General features: G+C 42.9%; 1 protein-coding gene and 1 long non-coding RNA gene across 15 annotated transcripts in view; one reads left to right on the forward strand and one right to left on the reverse strand.

Moving 5' to 3' along the window:
- RNLS (renalase, FAD dependent amine oxidase) overlaps positions 1-23,160 on the forward strand; it is a 327,133-nt gene that overhangs the window by 45,118 nt on the left and 258,855 nt on the right. The window lies entirely within an intron of this gene.
- LOC128312660 (uncharacterized) lies at positions 15,812-18,669 on the reverse strand. The gene is made up of 2 exons (XR_008292225.1): positions 18,399-18,669; positions 15,812-17,082 (listed from the first exon to the last, which is right to left on the reverse strand). It is a non-coding gene; the product is annotated as an uncharacterized LOC128312660 (long non-coding RNA).

The following is a 23,160-nucleotide window of genomic DNA, read 5'->3' on the forward strand; positions in this document are numbered from 1 at the left end:
TGGTGGTCTTTTTTTAATCAGGGATGATTGACGCCAGAGGAACAGGCCAGTCCAAGGGAAGCCACTTCAAACAGGGAATGGGACCAAAATTTTATACGAGGCAAAAATAAGGGGGTTGATTTGGGGCTTTAACTTGAAAACATACCTCAGAATTATAAGTTATAAACTTATTTTCCTTATAATTGATAACATTTGGGTTCTAATTGAAGTTATGTGTAAATTCTTGGAAAGTACAAAGAGCGACCAAGGTATTTGTTGATTTTTTGGCATGAGTTTCTGACAATTCTAAAATGATTCAGTCACATTGATTTTGACTTTTGCAGCACAAATATAAATGATTTTTTAAAAACTCCGGAAACTCAGTTTTATTTAGAGCATTTTACTTTAATTTGATTTTTAAAACACCATGTCGGGGCACCTGGGTGGCTCAGTTGGTTAAATGTCCTACTCTCGATTTTGGCTCAGGTCATGATCTCACACACAGTTCATGGGTTCGAGCTCCACATCGGGCTCTGTGCTGACAGTGCAGAGCCTGCTTGGGATTCTCTTTCTCTCTCTGCCCTCTCCTGCTCGTGCTGTCTCTCTCTTTCAAAAATAAATAAATAAGCGTTAAAAAAAAAAAAGTAAGTAAAAAGCATCATGTCAATCCCTTATCACTTGTTTAATTACTTGTGTTCTCTCTACCATATTGTTACTTATGAGTGTCTTTGCATGGAGTTTGAGTGGTTCTTCCCTGTTTCCACTTTCACTGAACTTTATGCAATTATGCAGATATTTCTATACTCTCTTTTAGCAATAGGTTACCATTGATGTAATCATTAAACAACTTGTGAGACTTTCTGTGATTACTTAACACTTTTCCTTAGGTTTTCTCTGGTGTTTACTGTTGTCCGAGTGTTTGAGTACTGTCTGTTCCACAGGTGTTAGTTAAGTTTCTTGCAAGGCAAGACTCATGCCTTGTTCATTTTTGTACCTATGTCTGAATCCATGGAAATGTCTTGTACATAATAAATATTTAATAAGTATTTGTTGAATTCTGTCTTCTGTTGGTTCCTCAGTAGAACCAATCCTTGCCTTTGGCTGAATTCCATCATTGGAAACAATACTGTAAAACTAGTTTATAGAAAAATGGATCATCTCTTTTTTATATGAGAGCAGTGCATTAATACGGTGTCGCGTTCCACATCAGAGACTCAATTTCAGATATAACCAGTCGTGTATCCTGAAAGATATGATAACTAAAATCTTCTCTGAAAACTTAAGTAAAACCTGTATTCCAAGTCTTATAAAATGTTTATTGGCTTATCATCTATAATGATTACTTGTGTGTTACAATGTGTACATAAAATGAAAAGGTATAAACCAGACTATTTAACATAAGTGTAAAGGCTGACGTAAACATCAGTTAAGATTCTAATTGACAACATTCTCTTCTCCGTCCAAAACTTAGAAGGGGCTTTGGAAAATGATTTTAATAACCTGATTCTTTTTAAAAATCTCACTGCAGGATGCCTTAAGCAGATTACTTCATTTACTCCTAAGTAAGTAGAGTTTGGGTTTGGGAGAAGTGGACAATTCTGTTGACCTTAGCTTTGCCTCATCTTATTTTAGGGGTTACCTCAGTACCTGTCTGAGGATGTGATAATGGTTTTGTTTCTACCACTAAGAGCTGAGCTAACATCTTCCCCAGTCACCCTCTCTTTATCCAACTTAAAGCCATTCAGTCTGAGAACAAATAAATTCTACACAAGAGCAAAGAGTAGTTACGTCATTCTACTTGATGTTTAGTCATGAGAATACTTCACACACCATTGGGAAACCATTAAAACTATTACCAGGTCATTGGAATGGGCATTTTAAAGGGAATTTCTGGAAGAAGATAATGCCCTGAGTTAGCACGTGCTGTTGTACAAAACTCAGTGAAGTGGCCAAAATTCAAGAATGGTGGGAAATATGTGGCTGTGATGGAGTAGCGTGGCGATCTGTGAAGCAGTTTGTGGTCACGCGCACCTGCATCGCTAACATCTGACTAGGGAAACAAAGACTCGCCTCCATAACTCGAATGTCCTTGCTCTCTCTTATAAAGCTTTTATCTGGACTCAGTAGAATTACAGTGTACCTTATCTGATGTGGGTAAATAAAGTATTCTGATAAATATAATTTGTGGTCCAATTAAAATAGACAACTTATCCAAAAGATGAATTCGTAAACCATTTTCTTATACTTCTCTTTCTCTTCAGCACCCAAATATCCTTTTGCCGTCGGGTTTCTCTTTGTCGCCCTAGCAAGGCCTATTAACTTGCAGGGCCCTTAATAAAGAGGGCTGCCTTCTGATGTATCTCTCGATCCCTCCATGTAATCGTGACAACTGAAATCAGACGCTGTTCTCTGTTCCTCTCCAGTTGTAACGTGGTATTTCCTTCACTTTCCTTTAGCTGGGCCAGGTGTTGGCACCAGGGACTTCAGGAGCATTTATCAAGAAACATTTGCTCAGTTCGACCCAAATACCACAAGACAGCCTCATCTTTTCTTTAACCTTTACAGTTCTCAAAAACAGAATGGTGCCCAGGCCGGCACAGTTGATCTCATTTCGTTGAATTTGAATGCAGGTCCAGTTACTCTCAAGCAACTTAAGATTTCTTGGTTCTTTTTAATGTTGATTTATTTTGAGGGGGGGTGGGGGGCAGAGTATCCAAAGCGGGCCCTGCGCTGACAGCAGCGAGCCTGACGTTCACGAACTGTGAGATCACGATCTGAGCTGATGTCGGATGCTCGACCGACTGAGCCACCCAGGCGCCCCTAGCAATTTAGTTTGACAGTTTAAAAGAAAATCTCCAGAGTGTTATTATTGACTCAAAAACATCAAGCATCCACAAGTATGAGGCACTGTATGAGGATACAAAGTCAGACCTGTTTGCAGCCTTCGAGCTCATGCTTTGATGGAAGGGAGGTGCATGTATGTTGTCTTCACCACGTGTAACCAGAACTCGACACATAGTATATATGTTTGTTTTGTTGTATGTTAAAATCCGTTTATAGTAATATTATGTTTGCCTATCTTGCCTGCCTTTGCATAGGTTTTGAGGGCTGGGGCTTTGTCTTATTCACACAAGCGTATTCCAAGTCATGCTTAATCCAGACATTTTCGGTCTTCCCATCAAACTTTTTTTTCAGTGAATTCTCATTGGAAACAATTTATTAGAGAGTGAACCAACATGCATTTCTGGAAACCATATGTTATCTCATTAGGCTTCTTTGATGACCCTGCCTTGATGCTCCCTTCTGTTTCCATTCATTTATTCTGTCATCGGCACATACTAATTATGAGAGAGCTTTTCCTACATGTGACATGATATTCAGCCAGAGCCGAAGCCATATTTTGTGAGAAACATAATATATTTTCAGTTACCCAAAGTCTAAACGATTATTATTATTTACATACAACCACCATGAGAATCATTAAAGATGTAGACTTACACAGGAAGCAAAAGGAAGACCAAAGGAAAAAATAGGACACTCAAGAAAGCAATAGTGTATTTGTAAACGTATTGTAAATGTAATTAACTGTCAACTGTAAGCAAATAGCTGTTTTTTAACATGAAACTAAAATGCTAGACGACAACAAAGAGACGGCCTATACGCATGTTCAGTGGTGGTTAAATTTGTGGCGGCACCAAAAAATAACTCGATAAAATGATAGCTTCTAAACTGGCAGAGGGGAGAAACACGGAATTTGGGCAACGTTAGTTCAAAGGAAGTCAAGAAAAGAGAGCAGATGAGCAAAATGCAGGAGAAAATGCAAAGTTAGATGATGGAAATAAGCTCAGTGTGTTAGTCATCAGCCTCATGGAGACGAATCAGTCATCGCGGGGGGGAGGGGGGGGACGGGGGAGGGAGAGTCCTCGCAGGGTGTTTGGTGTGTCCCAGGCACCACTCGGAGGTCTACGTCCATATTAGCTCTTAACATCAGCCCACGCAGAGGGGACAGCTAGTACCTCATCTTGTGAATAAAGTTGCTGGAGTACAGAGAGGTTGAGTCTCTTGCCAGAAGTCACACAGGTTAAAGGTCTTGGATCCAGGAGTAGATTCAGGTCAGGTGCTCTTGAGCCTACCGGTCTCCAGGGGCATCGCTCTCTTTGGTCATGTTGCCTGGGAAACGCGAGCTGCACAATTGTGTACATAGTATGATGCCACTTAAAAATGTGAGAACAAAAAACCCAACACTATATGGCGTACACATAAGTGTGTATTAAGGATATTGGAGAAACAGGGGTGTCTGAGTGGCTCAGTCGGTTGGGGGGCCGACTCTTGATTTCGGCTCAGGTCATGGTCACGGTTAGCGAGTTCAAGCCCAGTGTCAGGCTCTGTCACTGACAGCGTGGAGCCTGCTTGGGTGTCTCTCTGACTTTCCTTCTCTCTCTGCCCCTTTCTGCTTCTCTCTCTCTCTCTCTCCCTCTCTCTCTCTCTCTCTCTCAACATAAATGGATAAGCTTAAAAAAAAAGAGTATTGGAAAAACCCATTCATCGGAATGACAGAATGATATTTACCAATTTCAGGGTAATGGTTACCTCGAAGAGAGAGAGGAAACCAATATATGATCTCAGAGGGCTTCAGCTGTATCTGTTATGTGTTTGTTTTTAATATATGATATGAAGCAAACATGGCAAAAATGTTACGATTTGTTAAGGCTGGATGATGATTCATGAGTGTTTTCATAATATTTTCTATTCTTTTTGTATATTTGGCGTATTTCACAATGAAAATATTTTCTCTTAAACAGTTATAGGAAGTAGATGTTTCTCTCTTCTGTCACGAAATTGGTCATTGAATCCTGAATTTTGCGTACGAGTAATTGTTCCTTTTGCATGTTGCTCCTTTGGTAAAATACACTGCTACCCATCAGTGCACGTGTACAAAACTATAACGATGTTGGTGTTTGGGAAAGCAATAACTCACGGACCTTTTCTCCACCCAAATTTGGAACCAGTTGAGAGAGGAAGACAAAGGAGTCTGGCAAATACAAATGCTACTTACAAGACATTTGGAGAATGTGACTGGGTGTGTGGTGAAAGTGGACTTCTATTTTTTAATTTTTTTATGTTTATTTATTTTGAAAGAGACAGAGAGAGAGACAGAGAATGAATGGGGGGAGGGGCAGAGAGAGGGAGAGGATCCCAAGCAGGGTCCACGCTGTCTGCACAGAGCCTGATGCAGGGCTTGAGCTCACGAACTGTGAGATCATGACTTGAGCCAAAACCAAGAGTGGGGCGCTTGACCGACCTAGCCACCCGGGCGCCCGGAAAGTGGACTTTTACTACTGAGTGGACCTACCCACCTGCCAGAGGCAGTCCTGGGGAATCATCGACCTTGCAGGGGAGGGCCTGCCCCTGTGGAAAGTATGGCCGTGAGGAGCAAGGCCAGACTCGAGTTGTCCAGCAAGAGGGAGGAAGCCGCTGGGCTCCGTCCACCCAGCGCCTCCCAACAGTCCCTCTCGCCTAAATTCACGACTGTGGAGGACTGCGCGGTGCAGGAGAGACTGTAAGAGTTTAGAGACGATTGTCCTTAGTGGGGGTCTGAAGAGTAAGGAAGAAGTGTTTCTGTGTCCCTCCCCGGCCCACCCAGACAACAGTGAATCTGCGTTCCGTGGCTTCCAGACGCTTGGAATATTGAGGAATTTTGAGGACACGGGTCATTAGTTCATAGCCCAGTTGGCGCAGCTGATGGCGTTCTCTCGGTCCGCCCAGCCCCAGCAGATACCCTTATCCGCGAATTCCACGTGTGTATTTTCATTCACTTGTTCATTTACTATCAAATTATCTGAGAGACGGTCTCTCTTGGTGCCCTCCGTTCCGGAACTCCCCTCTCCGAACTGGTTGCTCTGTCAACCTGCATCGGAGCTGCCGTTGTCCACCGTCATTTGAGAACTTTCCGTCACCTCTCCGCTGCGTTCTGTTGGGTCCTGTTTCCTGCGTGCTTGCACCTTTGTTGGGGTGGGGCACCCCACCTAGTGGCTTCCTCAGAGCACGTACAGGGGAGATGCATCTTTCAGCCATGCCTCTCTGAAAGCATCCCCCTAGCCTTCCGTCTTTGGGGCCTTTTTCTCCTTTTTAAGACTCCTTCAATATCATCTTTCCGTCCTGCTGCTGCATTTTTCTCTACTATTTTATTTTTATTGTAGTGTCCTTTCTTACAAAATGAGGTGCAATATCGTCTCTTACCCATCTGAGGATAACAAACTGCTTTTCAAGTTTAATTTATTTTCCCTCTCAGTTCCTGCGTTTGTTTTGTTTGTTTGAGTCTTTTTGCTCTCGGTGTCTTCACAGCTGATGACCCTTGGCTGTCCATATTTAAAGGACCACTGCTTAAATGCCAGTTGAACAAGTGGACTGGCACATTCCCCTGAAGGACAATCAGGCCAAGTCCTGACCATTTTAGAGGGGACCACTCAATAGGGCTGCGGAAAACCCATATAGTACCTTTGTATGAATTAGGAAAAGGATCCCCTGGAGCCTATGAGTTGATGACCGATGGATGCCTTCGTGCTAATTAGAAAAAGGTGATGCCCCGCCCCTTCCCTGCACATGACTCGGTAAGTGGAGCATGTGTTGGGTGTCATTCTTCACTCACCCCCTCAGGCAGATAACGGCCTGATACACTGTGAGGGCCCTGCTCCTAAATGTTAGTGTTTTTAGGCCTTTTTCTTCAGCTGGTCATGTTCTCAGAGGCAGACTTTAGTGTTCTGCTTGGAGGTGAGCTTGGAGGGGGTTGCGGGGGTGGGGGGAGTCTAAAGTTCTGGCTGCTAGTGTTCTGGAAGCCAAGTAGAGGAAGAAAGCTGGGGAGGGGAGAATGTCTCGCTGGGCATATGTAGACTTTCCCTTAATCTTCCGTTGCACCAAGGAGAGCTACCCATACCCAGATTCTCAAACCTATCGGATGCCACATTTTAGAGAGTAAGCTTCCTGCCTTTCGCCATGATGGGGTTCTGAGGTCTTCTGGTCATGAGGAGTAGAGAAGGAAATGTGGGGATCCCGGGAATCCAGGTTCTCAACCACACTCTTGTTTTCTTTTCCACCCCTCCCTGCTTCCTTCCGAGACACCCGGTGTCTACACTTGCTGAATCTTCCTGGAATTTTGCATCTCCTGGCATCCCACTTCTTACATCCTTTGCAAACTTAGGATTCGGGCTCTCCAATGAGCCTGGGAGACTTCCCTTTATCCATCTACTAAACGGCTTCCAAAATTTTGTTTCTGTGCCTCATCTGCTGCTGACTCCTCTCAAGTTTTCTCTGTCCTTTTTTTGTTTGTTCTGTTTTTACGTATATCGTGTCACTTTAGTGGGAACTCATAAAGAAGCAGAAACAACACATGCGCTTAATTCTTTGTGTTTAATTGGAACTTTCATAACTTCTTTACCATTTGGGGCAAGCTCTCTGTGTTACTGAATTTTTGCATATACTCACTCCAGAATGAGCTCTGAGTTTGGTGGTTAAGGATCTGCTACATTTTGCTCAAGATGTAGATGCTGCATCGCTCTTACTGTTTCGATCTTTTAAACGTAATCTAATCGGTAGGCTTCCTCCACAGAATCTGTTTCCGATCTCATTGGCAGGAGTGTAGGCACCCGCATCCATCGCCGGATTGTGAGGATGAAGCGGATTTAATCAAGGGTTCAGGTGCCACTTTGCCGGATCCACGTGCACCTTGATACGCACGTTTGCTTGGACTTCACATGATCCCACAAATCTCGATTGGCCTCTGTGGGTTTGGGGCTTGTGGGTGTGTGTGTGTGTGTGTGTGTGTGTGAATGTCCTATGGTGATTTCCCAAGGGTCCGAGGAGACCTGGACAGCTCATGCATGATCGTACCATTACTAGAGGTGTTCTGATCTCTAGTGTCACCTCCAACTATGATTTCATGTTGCAAATGAATGCAGACATGCACGCGGCCATATGGTGTTTGTACTGGTCTAGCTGTACTCCACAGAGGTGCTCTGGCCAATCAATAGAAAGCCATATTCTTTACAACCAATTGACCTGAGTTTTTCTTCTTTATGGGTGAGTATGTATTTGTAAGGTCTTGATGACAACCCTGAATATCTAATTTGGTAAGATAAAGTGATCTAGAAGACTGAGGATTTTTTCTGTCACCACAGGATCAGTTTAAATACCAGTGAGTGTGTGTGTGTGTGTGTACATAAACACATATATGGATGTGCATATGTGTAGATATATGTATGTAACTGCACATCTCATCTATGATTGCAAACTCAGCGAGTATTATTTGTAAATAGAGTTCTTGTTAACAAAATAACTAAATAAAATAAAAAATAAAAGTGAGGACCTCTAAAAACCTGTTCAGAGATGAACCTGTAAGCTTTGGATGCTGTTCCGCACTGCTGTGGACTCAGCCATCTGAATTGTTTTATTACTTAGATGCTCTCCATGCAATACCTAGGGCCTTTATAAATGTGAATGTGTCTTGTGAAAGGAGGTGGTTTACAGGTTTCTTTATGTTCTGTAGAGTATATTTCATATTAGGACTGATCAGCAGGATTTTATGTAGAATGAAAGAATCATGATATTAAGTCTTTGGTTCAGATATCTCTTTCACACACACACACACACACACACACGTCAGTGCAGCAGTATCTTTCACTATTCAGATGACTTAGAAAAGTCAAGTTTCTAGGGCACCTGGGTGGCTCAGTCGGTTATGCGTTCGACTTCAGCTCAGGTCATAATCTAGCGGCTTGTGAGTTTGGGCCCCGTGTCGGGCTCTGTGCTGACAGCTTAGAGCCTGCTTCAGATTCTGTCTCCCTCTCTCCCTGTCCCTCCCCCATGTGCTCGCTCTCTCTCAAAAATAAACATTAAAAAAAAGAGTCAAGTTTCTCTTTGCTGACGTTTCTTGACATTGGGTTGCCAGATTGGGAAAATAAACTGGGGTGTGATTTGTTTTCAGACTAGGGCAAGGGTTGAAGTGCATTGAAAGGTTATAGTCAGTATTTGGCACAAGATTATACAGAAAGTCAATATTGTATCGATAAGTTTGAAAATGGCCTAATCCCCTGCTGTCCAATAGATCTTTCTCTAATGATGGGAATATTCTAGATCTCCATGGTAAGCAATAGCCTCATATGGCTGCTGAGTACTTGAAATGTGTATAGTGTGATTGAGGAATTGAAATTGTATTTAATTTTATGAATTTCAATGAATTTCAATGTAAATAGCTAGTCTTTTCTTCCCTGGTGCTTGAAGCTTGGCCACTATCATGAAGGACACAGTAACTATGCAGACCAGGATGTTCATGACCAACCGACTGCTTCAGCAGAAACAAATGGCCATTGATGTCCTTCACCCCAGAAGGCAATAGTGTCTAAGACAGAAATTAGGGAAAAACTAGCCAAAACGAACAAGACCGCACCAAATGTCATCTTTGTTTCGGTTCAGAACCCATTTTGGTTGTGCCCAGACACCTGGCTTTGGCGTGATTTACGATTCCTTGAATTATGCAAGAAGGTATAAAGCCAAACATAGACCTGCAAGACGTGCCTGTACGAGAAGAAAAGACCTCGAGGAAACAGCCAAAGGAACACAAGAGCAGAATGAGGAACGTCGAGGGGTCTGCAGAAGCCAGTGCTGGTCGCACCCAACAAGGGAGCTGCAGGTTGGACAAAAGGAGTAAAGATTCTGCAGTGACTTTATCTGTGGTGACTGTGCAGATTTTTTTTTTATGAGAGGATTGATTAATAACCTAGGAACTTAAAAAAAATAAATTTAAACAGCTGATGGATAATAGAGTGTTCTTTTACAAATACCTGGGAATGCAGACAACAGAATAAAGTTATATTGAATAGCAGGTCTAGTTCATAAAACTGGAAATCATCAGTAGCTCGACTATGGCACAGGTCATTCATTCCCACGTCTAGTCAACAGACATGAAGCACTTACTAAGTACTATACTATATTATGTACTTAGTATATTATGCTACCTGTTGAGGAGAACAACTTCTGTTGCTGAATTGGGCCTGAAATAAATGAAAAGTTTTCAAGGCCACAGCATATATGTGAAGCTGACTGATGAGGGTTGGAGGGGCAAATAGTTCTGCTGCTGTTCTAGAACAGGGAGGAAAGGAGAATGTGGCCCAGAAGGCCATCAGGGAACACTGCCCACAGCCAACAAAAGAGGACAGAGGCCAAGAGACCTGAAGAACGTTTACAATTAATCAGTTTGAAGAAATGATATACGGTCAGAAACTACCGGGAGATAGAATTCAAAAGTTAAAGCAGAAACACGGGCCAAAATCAAGTAGAGATTCAAGCTTAGCGTAGCGAATGGCACATCCAGGAAACTATGGTTCAACCAGGATACAGTATCGTCCCAGATTACAGCTGAGTGACCATAACCCCCAGATGAAATCCATCCAGCAAGCAGATGTCTGTTGGCCGAGGTGTGAACTCACCACTCGCTTATTCCCGTACGTATGGTCCTGGCTCCATGGTGGGGGTAAATTTATGATTCCAACAGTGATTTTGTTGTTCCGGAAGCAATTCTGAAACCACTCTGGCTGTGTGAGTCCCAGCTAGATTCTGCATTTCCATGCAATATCAAGAAAGGACTTTTCTTTACTTCTTTTTCACGGAGTCTTTGACCAAAAAACTACACTTTGACTCACGAGTCTGAGATTTTGGAATGTAAGATAAAGGATCGGAGAGAGTCCTCTTTCGTTTGGTTCTTCGTAATTTTCTTACCTCACGGGAAAGGGTTGACTTTAGCTGGGTGTTCCCTAAGCTTGGAACCTACTATAAAGTGACCCCTTCCTTCTAAAGGAGACAAGAATTGGAAGAGGGTGATAATAAAAATGCCACCATCTAGTCATTTTGCTTTATAGGCTGAATATGAATTATTATATTATAATATATATATTAGAGGCTGAATATGAATATTATATGAACGATTCCTTTCAGAAAAGTCATAACTTACTTTCCAGAAGTCTTTCAACATTCAGATATGTGGGGCAGTAGAAAATAGAGTATTCTTTATTCAGACAACTGAATAAAGTTATTTACTGAATGGCACGGTGGGACATGGGCAAAGCCGACCTGTAGCTAATCAAGAACAAGGTTAGCAAATTATCTTCATGATTTAAGGTTCAGAATTCACCATTTTAAGCATCTTAAGAAAAAATATTCTCGTGAGAGTTCCTTCTCACATTTCTTGATGCCTAAGTGTCTGTGAGAATTTCAGAACTGCAAAGATAGAAATTCTTTCTAGAATTTCTCCTTCCTCCCTGGACTGCTATTTAGATACAGAGCTGTATATTCATGCTAAGGAAGGTCCAGAGAAGGACTGGACCTACTGCCTGTGACAGTCTATCAAACACATCCTAGCCCCCGCAGGCAGGGGTTTCCATTGGTGGAAGCTAATGGTGCTTCCATTTTGGCGTCTGCACTGGGAAGCCCATCTTGTCTTGTGCTGCCTATGGGCTAAAGAGCTGTTTGCCCCACTGACAAAATATTTGAAGACTATTTTTTCACTCATATGTGGATCCTGAGAAACTCAGCAGAAGACCAAGGGGGAGGGGAAGGGGGGAAAAAGTTACAGAGAGGGAAGGAGGCAAACCATAAGAGACTCTTAAATACTGAGAACAAACTGAGGGTTGAGGGGGGGTGGGGGAGAGGGGAAAGTGGGTGATGGGCATGGAGGAGGGCACTTGTTGGGAGGAGCACTGGGTGTTGTATGGAAACCAGTTTGACAAGAAATTACATATAAAAAACAACAACAACAAAACAAATTACTTGAAGACAATTTCTTTGCTTATCAGCTTCCTCTTTCTTAGGTTAAATAAACTGCATTTTTTCATCTTTCTCTTTGGGGCTAATTTTTTAATCCTTTTTTATTCCTTTAATCTCTGTGATCAGTCTTCCTGGGATTCCTTCCAAATCCTATTGATGTTTTCAGTTTGTAGACCTGAACCGGAAGTTAATTGTTCCCTTACAAAGGCTTGCCTGGTGCTGAGCCTCATGGGGTGAGATTGCTGTCAATCTTCAGTGACATACTGCAAATACTTTTATGTAAAACTTGGCTTTGAAATTATAGCATAGCACCATTGGCTTGTATTTAACTCTGTTTTTCATGGGGGCACATTTTTGTGCGTGTCACGGGTACTCAACACCAGGTTGGCTAAGACATTACTGGCTCAGGATGGTTTTATGTAGAAAAATCTACGCTGTTAAATCCTAACTGTTTTATCTCTTTGCCAACCTGTACAATATCATGGCCATCAAGAATTTTATGTGGTATCAGGGGTGCCTGGGGGGGCTCAGTCAGTTGAGCGTCTGCCTCTTGATTTCAGCTCAGGTCACGATCTCATGGCTTCGTGAGTTCTTGCCTCATGTTGGGCTCTGTGCTGACAATGTGGAACCTGTGTGAGAGTCTCTCTCTCTCTCTCTCTCTCTCTCTCTCTCTCTCTCTCTCTCTCTCTGTCTCTCTCTGCCCTTCCCCTGCTTGCATTCTGTCTTTCTCAAAAAAAAAAAGAATTTTATTCAGTATTCCAGTGTCTACACCTGGTTTGTGCAGAATTCAAGCTTTCACATTCAGCCACTCATCATTCAGCCACTCATTTATTCCCTCAACATATGTTTATTGAACTCCCATTTTTTCAGGCTCTGCCTGTCCTGCCATGCAAATTTTTAACGTATCGACAAATACTTTGGAATCGCTACTACAACTCTGTTGTGGCCCAAGGCGAGAGTGCATTGGCCCCGTTTTAGGGAGATGTAGTTAATGAAGTATAAAAAAGTCCTCATTAGAATGAGAGACTTCAAAGGCAACATCAGAGTGATGCTCTGGTGTAGGACCAACCAGCGAACTGAGCCTGCCAGAGCTGGTCTGAGCATTTACTCCAGCGCAAAAGTGAAGCAACGCGGACTGTTTCTTGGGCAAGACCATTTAACAAGAGTTATGGTAGAAGTCACCCTTTAGTGTCCGCTTTGTGGCCAAAATCTGAATCTCCTTTTTTCACCTTCCATTCTGGCAATTCTGGGTGTTCCTAGGGGTTAGTTAGTTCTTGGAATTCGGTTCTGTCTGTTCTTTTCCTTGGTAGTACGATCCTCTGCTACAATGTTAACTCTTTTTCTCTATTTACCTCTTCCCTATCGAAGACCAAGTTCAATATCATTAACAATCTCAAACACCGTTTTTGGAAATATGTTTTATCTCCAATTTAGTACATTTTATTCTCTCCCAAGTTGTCAATTCTGATAGCTGCATTTCTTTTACTGGTTTCATACATCCTTCACTTAAAACCTCCTTCATTTTTTTTTTCATTCTGCCACTCTTTTTTCTATCATCATGATCACCTGCCTTCGTGCTCCCTAGTTCGTGTTAACCATCGTGGGCAGACTGAATTTCATTGTATCATGCTTCTCAAAATCTTTAGTGGTTCCCTGCTGTCTGCAGGATGAAGTCCCAACCTTTTCAGGACACACAAGCCTGGGAACAAAACGGGGTCAGAATATTAAACATAATTATTCTAGAGCCTTGCCTCTGTGAGTGCTCCCACCTCCCCTCCAAACCATCCAATCAGTTCCCTGAAAGGCAAGATCTTTGAAAGTCAGGACAAGGAAAAAGAATACCTTTGGTTGACGTCTGAACTAGAAAAGGCTAATTCAAGGATAGGGTGATTTGGGCAGAAGAGATTTTAAGCACATTTCCCAGTAAGGCCTAAAGAAGGCCATGCGTGTGGACAGGAAAGATGTAAGATACCCCCTAAGGGAGAATAAGAAGCCTGGAAAAGCCTGCGATGGAAGAAGACATAAAGAAATGATCCGTAGAGGAAAACAAAAAAAAGAGAATGCAAGCTCTGTCTGGCAAATTCGTCTAAACTAGTGTTTACATAGTTTACAAGCTTCTGATAACTTGGCTTCCTGCAACTCTCTCAAGCTTGTTTTCAGTAGGCCAGTATTCAGGGGACCTAGTTCTGCTCAGGATTTAGAACCTTTCCTCTGGATAGACGCTTTCGGCACGTGTTCGGTGAGACATTGATTCACCGTGTGGCTCGGCCCTGCTCTGTGTGTGAGACCCAGAGGAAGGCAAACGGAAGCCACGTGGAGGACCACCTGCCCCTTCACGACCTCAGCTCAAACCCGGAAGCACTTTCTTATTGATGTGGACCTCATGGTGGTCCCTAGCTTGAACCTTCTCCAGGCCCGTTACTCAAATTCACACATGTCATGGGCATGTCTGTCGGGCTGGTGTGGTTGACCAGCCAGCCGGAAGACAGTTCCTAGGAGAGACTGATTGGAACTTCTGGAGAGAGAACGCTTTCACAGGGTAGATGGAGTTAGGCAAAGTTGGGCGAATAATAAAGCTTTAGTGATTGTTGGGAGCGATACATCTGCAGCATTATGGTGCCCATCGCTTGGTTTGTCTACCAGCCATTCCCACTTGAAACACCAGGTGAATCCTACAGAGATGTAGGCAGGGGGGAACTTGAAAGAAAAACGGAGCGCTCTGCACTACAGTCCTGGAAGCCTGTGGGGTAATACTTCCCGGGAGCTCATGTGGGAAAATACACGGCTGAATCAAAGAGTGAGGCATTCCCAGCCACCCACCCACTTATCATGCAATGTAGAGCGACTTCTGCACTTCCCTAACTTTGGAGAGCCCAAAGCAACATTAGCTCTTCAAGGACTCCTGCTCATTGGCACAAAAGCACCAGGAGAAAGTAGTACCCGTCGGAAACGGCACAATGCTTGGCAGAGGCAACAGCGTCCAGCGAGTTATGGTGGCAGGTCAGTGATCTGTCATCCAGAGGCAGCTGGTAGATACACTTAGACACTACTGAAGACTTCAGAGGCTGTTTCAGGCATCGTGGGGGTGGGGTGGGGGTGGGGGTGTCCAAAGCAGAAGAGGAAACGTCAGGCCCCACAGAGTAGTTGGCCGGGCTTGTCCAAGAGCACACGGGAGATCACCCTTAGAGGTCAGAGGTCATGAACATTTTTGAAGGCCTCTGCAGGGCATCACAGACAGAGTGTTTTATGGGTAGGACCAGGAGGTAGAACAGCACGAATTCTTAAGTGTCTTGGGCTTAGAGGAAAGTCTGTCGTTTCGGTCGGTCGGTTGGTTGATCGGTTGGTGAAGGAACTCTTGAAATAAACAATGCTTTTTGAAATTTTTAAGGGAGAGACAAGGTGTATTTCAGAAATAAGGTTACTGTTTCCATAAGTTTAAAGAAACAGTAACTGGGTCTGTGTAAGCGTTGATCTCCTTCTTACCGCGTACTAAATGAGGTATGTATCTATTAAATCCTTTTATGTAATTCTTGGAACTTAAGTAGCTGTTCAGTAAGGATTCCTGTATAATCTTCCCCATTCAACTGGGAATTTAGGAGAGGACAGGGATAGAACATTTGCTAGGCTTGGGCAAGAACAGCACTTCAAGCCTGAATATGCATCAGATTCAACTGTGGAGATTTCTTTAAAGTCGAAGTGCCTGGGTGGATCCCAGCCATTTTGAATCAAGGTCTCTGGCTGTGGGACCCAGATACTTTTAGAATGTTCCTCAGACGATTCTAATGAGCAGCCCAGCTTATGAACCATTGATTGGAGGATGGAGAAAGTGCTGGTTTTTGGCTTTATAAAGAACAAAAGCCAAAGTATTATCTTTTCTTTCCTTGAGGGTGCATCGTGTTCAGATGGAAAAAGTAGAGAGCTGGGATCTAGTTCTGCTCTTAGCTCTGCTGATGGAGAAAGTCAGTTAATTTCTGTCTCTCTCTCTCTCTTTAATGTTTATTTATTTTTGAGAGAGAAAGAAAGAGAGAGAGAGAGAGAGGAGCAGAGTGGAAGAGAGAGAGGGGGACAGAGAATCCCAAGCAGGCTCCACATTGTCAGCACACAGCCTAATGCAGGGCTCAAACTCAGAAACCGTGAGATCATGACCGGAGCCAAAATCCAGAGTCAGACGTTTAACCGACTGAGTCACCCGGGCTCCCTTCTTGTATCCCAATCTCTCAGCACTTCATGGAGACCCTGTTTCTTTCTGTACAGAGCTATGAAGTATTAAAAGAAATGAAGCGTCTATACCATAGGAGCTGACCTGTAGTAGACAGACAGTAACCATTCGTTCTCTTTGCCCTTCTCTCTAGGTAAACAGTTGCTCCTCAGAACAAGGCTTTCGCTCCCCTGCTTTCTCATGGGGAGATGAGCAACAAACCAATTAGGCTGATATTTACTCAATTACAATTTTGTCAAGCGTCACAAATGTAACTTACGTAAATTATAAGGGTCTCTAACAAGATCTTCTGACCTAATTTATCCAGTACGTTAGCCTTCTGTTTTAGCTGCGTTTTCTCTTCATATTGATGTATTGAACTAATTTTTCCTCTACTGTTAATGCAGGAAAGCTTCACGTAGGGAATAGAAATCCCTTGTCCGCAAGTATAAATGAGCACAGGCACACTATATTTTGCCTTTGGTTATATTTGCCTATGTATGTTACTTACTCTTATGGATAAATATGTATACATTAATTGCCAAGCTTTTTGAAAACACTTGTTAATGTATTTTAATAAAGAAGCTAGATTTTAAATCTTGTTTAAGCTGTCGGGTTAAAGTCCAAAAGACTGGTTCTCATTATGGTCTAACTTGGCTGAAGTAACAATGAAGAAATGTCCAGAGTCCGTTTTAGTTGGCAGCACGCCAAAGAGAAATATCTCCTGCCAGGTTTTTAAAAACAACCTTCAATTAAATTTCATCTGGGATTAGGGTCTGTCTTAGTTACACATTTCAGAAAATTAAGGTTTATACCAGAAGAGTGTTAGTGGCTTAACACCATTAGCCAGAATTGTAATCTGGTCATTGTTTTCTCATTGTGTAAAACTCAGTGTTCCTTTCTCAAATGGCACGAGAATTGCCTCTCAAAATCTGCCGGCGTTGCCAATCAAGCCTCATTAGGTGGGAAAGTCTTTATTCGGTTTTTCACTTTTCGTAAGTAAGTTAAGCATGCCGACATCTGCGTCCATAACAAATCTAGAAGACATCTCTTCGCTGAATGGTGTAGGTGCCCATGTTGGAAGGTTCTTTCTAGAATACAGGGAAAAATGTTGGGAGGAAAAAAAGTGGCTCGTGGAAATCCCTTCTCAAATTTGTCAACCTGTCTGATGTATGTATGTAGAAAACAAAAGGCCATTTCTCTCAGTTTATATTGTATATGCATAAGATATCAAAGTAAACCTCTGAGACAGTATCAACATCATAAAAATTAGCACAGTTAAAGCATTTAAATCCTCAAAGCATTGCTAAAACATTAAAACCTTTTAGATATGTTCTTGACTAAATACTGTCATCCCCATTTTATAGCCAGTGTTGCAGACATCCAAGGGCGATGTCGAATTTTGTTAATAAATGGTACATCAAATATGTGCATGGTAAAAAAAAAAAAGAACATTGATACATTTTTTTCTTTCCTTATTATGTACAGTCTGTTTGTAATAAAAAGGAGTTCTGTACATAGGGCAATAGATTTATGCACAGTGAATTCATAATGATTTCCCAGATGTTCATATTTAACTAGCAGCCATTATGAAAGGGGTAAGGCTTTCAAAGGTTATCTTCCTGATTAACAGCTTTCACCGTCCCTGGCTGGGTGATTTTATAGTCTGTCAGGGAAATTAACCATGTAGCCTCCAGATCATAGCCATCATCATATGGACGGAATATAATTTCACACGCTTCCATCATATTTGGAAGTGAAAACCAGACATTTCTTGATTTCACTTAATGATTTATGTACTGCCATAGATATACTGACTCACCCCAAAATACGAAGGGAAATGAATAGTTTGTCCAAGTTGGCGTATAGTTTTTAACACAAAATTATGGCCCTCATCAGAGAGGAAACGTTTGGCCACAAGAGCACTCTCAAGGACTTCATGTCCCATGATTAATTTTTCTCTTTTTTCATAACGCCACTGAGAACAGCAGTGTATCAGATTTCATTTTCTAAGGAAAGCATCTCTTTGAAACAAACTAACCCAGCAGTAAAGAGGAAACTACTAAATCTGAAAAATAGCATTCAACTTTCTAGGCAGACTAAAAATTACAGTGATTTTTCCAGCAGTCCCAACAAGGCAGTGTTGCTGTGAATGCACGTCCCTCCTTAAGCTCGAGTGGCTTATTATAATCAGACTAAATTCTCACACCATGTAAATCCATTATAGTTTATGACTTAAATCCATGAGAATTATAATTGAGAGAGCCTTACCCAATCAAAATCAAATTTAATTATATGTTCACATTATAATCTAGAGAACAGAGGTTTTAGTTTAAAATCAGCCTCCTCTCTTTGTTCTGAATGGAAAATAAAGAACCACTTTTTTTTCCCCTGAGTTGTGACATACTTGCCAAGACGTATGAATCTTCCGTGTGCCTCTAATGGTCTACATTTAGATAGTCGCGACCCAGGCGACCCAGCCGTGCTCCCTCTGCACCCTCCAAGCCTCCCTCGTGCGTTTCCAGGGCTGTGTAGGAGTTTGCTAGGGGTGCCATAGCACGATTCCACAGTCCGGGTGATTTCAACAACAGAAACATATTCCCTCACAGTTCTGGAGACTCCAGGTCCAAGGTCAGAGTATCGGTAGGTGCTCCTGAGGTCTCTCTCCTTGACTCGCAGACAGCCACCTTCCTGCTGTGTCCTCGCATGGTCTTTTGTCTGTGTGCATGCATCCCTGCTATCTCTCCGGAGGGTCCAAATTTATTCTTCTTATAAGGGCATCGGTCAGATTGGGTTAGGGCCCCCTGTAAACAGGGGGCCCTAATCATTTTACTTTAATCACCCTTTAAAGTCCTTGTCTCCAAATACAGTCACGTTCTGAGGCACTGAGGGTGAGGGCTTCGTCGTACGAATTTGGAGAGGGCACATTTCAGTCCATAACACCCTCTACCGCTCGCACCCTCCCTTGCTTCTCCTCCCTTGCCTTTTTCCTTAAACACTTATTGAGCACCTACATATATGCCCGGTACTGGGCTAGAGGCTGAAGAGACAATGATGAATGAATAAATTGTAGTCCTTTCCCTCACAGATCTGGAGGAGAAAGCCAGGAAGCAGCTAATTAGATCACAGAAGGAAGGGGTTCTGATCAGGGTGCACATAAGGCACTAGGCAAAGACGGGACAAAACCATGAAACCTGCCTTGGGGATTAAGGGAATCTGTGCTGTAGGCACAGCCTCTCAGCTCAGTCTCGAAGGACTAGTAGCAATCAGCCCGGAGAAACGAACCGAGAGAATGTTCCAGAAAGAAGCAACATATACAAGAGCCCATAGGTGGGAAAGACACAGCACAACTGGACCCTGCAAGTAACTCAGTAGAATTTGAGTCAAGCCGTTGTAAGGGTTGAGCCTGGGGCAGCGAGTAATGGAGAAATACTAGGTATTTAGTACTTCTTGGAAATAAACTAACACAAAAATAAAGTTGTGCTTGGAAAAAGAAGTCATAGTCACATCAAAGTGGAAATGGCAAAGTTGGAAAAAAATAATTGCAAATCATAATAGAAAGGGCTAGTGTCCTCAGTATATAGAGTTGTGCTAATCAGCTATTTTTCTGGTAGAAAAATAGGCAAAGAACAGAGAATCAAAAGAAAAAGAAATGCAGGTATTTTCCTATGCATAGGAAAACAAAGATGCAAAATGAAACCATCCTTTTTTTTTCTTTACCTTTGGTATTGGCAAATATTTAAAAATTTGAAATAATTGTGTAAACACAGAGGCTTGCTTACTTTGCCTATGGAAGCATCAATTGCTACACCCTCAATAGAGAGAAGTTTCGCAATATCCCTGCAAATTATCAGTGCACATTCCCCACGGTTCAGTTTCCGAGAAATAGCCACACATGGGTGGAAAAGTGTTTATACAGGTTTGCATTGCTAATGGCCAAAGTTTACTACCTAATAACAGATGATATCTTGAGGGGGGCGCAATGATACGTGCAACATATTTTGAAATTTAAAAAAAATATGAGAGAGATGGATAGAGGGATGGAGGGGTGATTAGACATTTGATAAGGCAAGTGCATGATAAATTATTTATAGAATCTAGCTGGTAAGTGCATGGGCATTTACTGTTAGATTCAACTTTTGTTTACATTTGGAAACTTTTATAATAATGTGTTGGAGAAAAAAAGATTACCAGGAATCTTTAAGTCTATCTGTAGGGGAGTGGCTTATTTTAATGATGGTGCATCCATACCTTGGAATACTAGAGCTGTTTTAAAAAAGAATAAGACAGGGGCGCCTGGATGGCTCACTTGGCTGAGCATCCCGCACTTGATTTTGGCTCAGGTCTTGATCCCGGGTTGTAGGACCGAGTCCCACATCGGGCTTCACGCCGAGCATGGATCCTGCTGAGGATTCTCTCCCTCTCTGCCTCTCCCCCTCCACTGTGTGCGCACACACTCTCTCCCTCTGAAATAATATATGCATATAGTCCCCTAGGAGATGGAAGGCTCTCCAAGATATATTATGAAGTGAGAGAAGAAAGATGTCAGTAACTTTATGTATACCACGATTCGTGTGTAGTATCTCCACAAAGATGCACAAAAAAATTGGGAAAAAGAATATATACCCTGTGGTAGGGGAACTTCATCTGGAGGATGGAGTGAAAGGGAGAGCTATTATCTCGTATATTTTAGAGTTTTGAATCATGTGCATTTACTGTCTATTGAGAAGTAGAGTTTAAAAACATAATGGATATTAGGCCAGATACTTTTTTTAATTTTTTATTTTTATTAAAAAAATTTTTTTTAATGTTTATTCATTTTTGAGAAACAGAGAGAACACAGCATGAGCGGGGGAGGGGCAGAGAGAGAGGAAGACAGAATCCGAAGCAGGCTAGGGGCTCAAACTCACTGACCTCGAGATCATGACCTGAGCTAAAGTCAGACGCTCAACCGACTGAGCCACCCAGGCACCCCTGGGCCAGATATTTTGCTGTCTTTTTAAAAAAACATTTTTTAAATGTTTATTTTATTTTTGAGAGAGAGAGAGAGAGAGAGAGTGACAGAGCATGAACGGAGGAGAGGCAGAGAGAGAGGGAGACACAGAATCCGAAGCAGGCTCCAGGCTCCGAGCGGTCAGCACAGAGCCCGCTGTGGGGCTCGAACCCACAGACTGTGAGATCATGACCTGAGCCGAAGTCGGACGCTTAACCGACTGAGCCACCCAGGCGCCCCTTTTGATATCTGACTCTACATAAACCATAGCCCTGTCCTGCAAGGTAGGTATCATGATGGCCATTTGCAGGTGAGAAAAAGAGTTTCTGAGAAGCTCGCTAATTTTCCAAGGTCACACAACTAGCACGTGAGAAGGGCACAGCCGGGACACAGGCCTGTCTGATTCCAAAACCTTTGCCCTTGGCGCTCTGCCTGGTGGTGATAGACTGGAGCCCTGCACTCCAAGCAAGGAGGCGGCCTAACAGAAGGGCACAGAGCGGGGAAGGGCAGGCGCTCGCTGGAGCCCGGGAGGTGGTGCAGAGAGCTGCAGAAGGCGTAGGGGTAGCGGGAGGGAAGGAAAATGAGCGCCACCTGCCAGATGCCTCCACGTCCAGAGACAGGGACTCTGCTTTACAGACCATGGGGAGCTGTGTGTGATGTTGGAGATGAGGCACTTTTCGATCCTGGGTGGCGAGGCTAGAGAAGAGGAAGGCCTGACGAGTTCTGACATCTGGCTTCATGGGGCTTTTGCTGCTGTCGTCGTCTTCTGAGCGTCACTCTAGCAGTAGAATGGGGAACGTTTCTGAATCGGGGCATTTTTATTGTAAGTGGCCATGCCGACATGTTACATGCACATATGAAGAAGCCCCTCCTTATGTGTAATAGAAACCTCCCAAATACAACTTGCACGATTTGTTGCAGCAAGAATGATGGCCAAAGGGGACATGCTCCCGACACAAAAGGGTCCAAACGCTTTTTTCTCGAACTTCTTGTCCTCCTGCAAAGAAGAAAGTAATAATAATAGCCAATAAAAACAGTTGGCACTATGTAGGAATTACTTTGTGCCACAAATTTCCCCGCTTTTTTGTTACAATATTACAACTATATTATTATCATTATGGATATGCTCTTTAATATTAAGTGTCATAGAACTCAATTATAACGGACCCAAATGTTATGGACGGTTATTATTGTAAATATGCTCTTCGTAGCAACAGTTCCCTTGTATTTTGTACCGCTTCGGTGCATGCTAGAATACTCACGTGAACTCACTTAAATCTAGTATTACTGATTGGCATTCAAGGATGATTCTGCATGTTATTTATAAAAGTAAAAAAAAAATTGGAAATAATCTAAATATCCAGCATTAGCAATTTAGTTAAATAAGTCATTGTACATTTATATTAAGGGATATTTTACAGGCATTAAAAAATACAGTTTCAGGAGCAGCCGGGTGGCTCAGTTGGTAGAGCGTGCGACCCTTGATCTTGGGGTCGTGAGTTTGAACCCCACGTTGGACGTGGAGCCTACTTAAAAAACATACGGTTTCAAGGAGTGTTTACTGACAACTGAGAGAAATAGGACACAGAATCACATCTACAGCATGACCGTCGGTTTGTCAAGGATGTCTGTGATCTCCAGGTAGCATAATCCAGCTATCAGTACTCGGCCTTCGTCATACTTGGCCTGCCCGGGTACTTGAGTGTAGATTACTGTCACTCCTTCCTTCTCAAAATACTGTCTTCACTGGGCTTCCGGACGAGGCTGTCTCCTGAGTCTTTCTTCCCTCTCTCAGCTTCCTTTTGTTATTCTTGCTTCCTCCCCTAGACCTCGTCCGAGTGTGGGAGTGCCCCGGATTCAGTCCCCCGGCCCCATCTACACCCTCCCCAGTTTCGTGAGTTGAAGTCCTACGTGTACATCCCCACCCTGGGTCTCTCCCCTGAACTCCACCTGCTTGCCTGATGAGCACCACAAACCTAACTCGCCCAAAATAAACTCCTGGTTTCTCCCTGCACCGTCATCTCCTTCCTTCCCTCCTTTCCCATCTCAGAGAAGGACAGTCCTGTCTGACTCCAGAGTGGCTCAGGCCCCAAACTACGGCTTTATCCTTGACTCTTCTCTTTCACACCCACGTCTCGGCCACTCAGGAAATGAGGGAGCTGCTGATGTCCCTGAG

Source organism: Acinonyx jubatus, chromosome D2 (assembly GCF_027475565.1).
Source record: "Acinonyx jubatus isolate Ajub_Pintada_27869175 chromosome D2, VMU_Ajub_asm_v1.0, whole genome shotgun sequence".
Lineage (NCBI taxonomy): Eukaryota > Metazoa > Chordata > Mammalia > Carnivora > Felidae > Acinonyx > Acinonyx jubatus.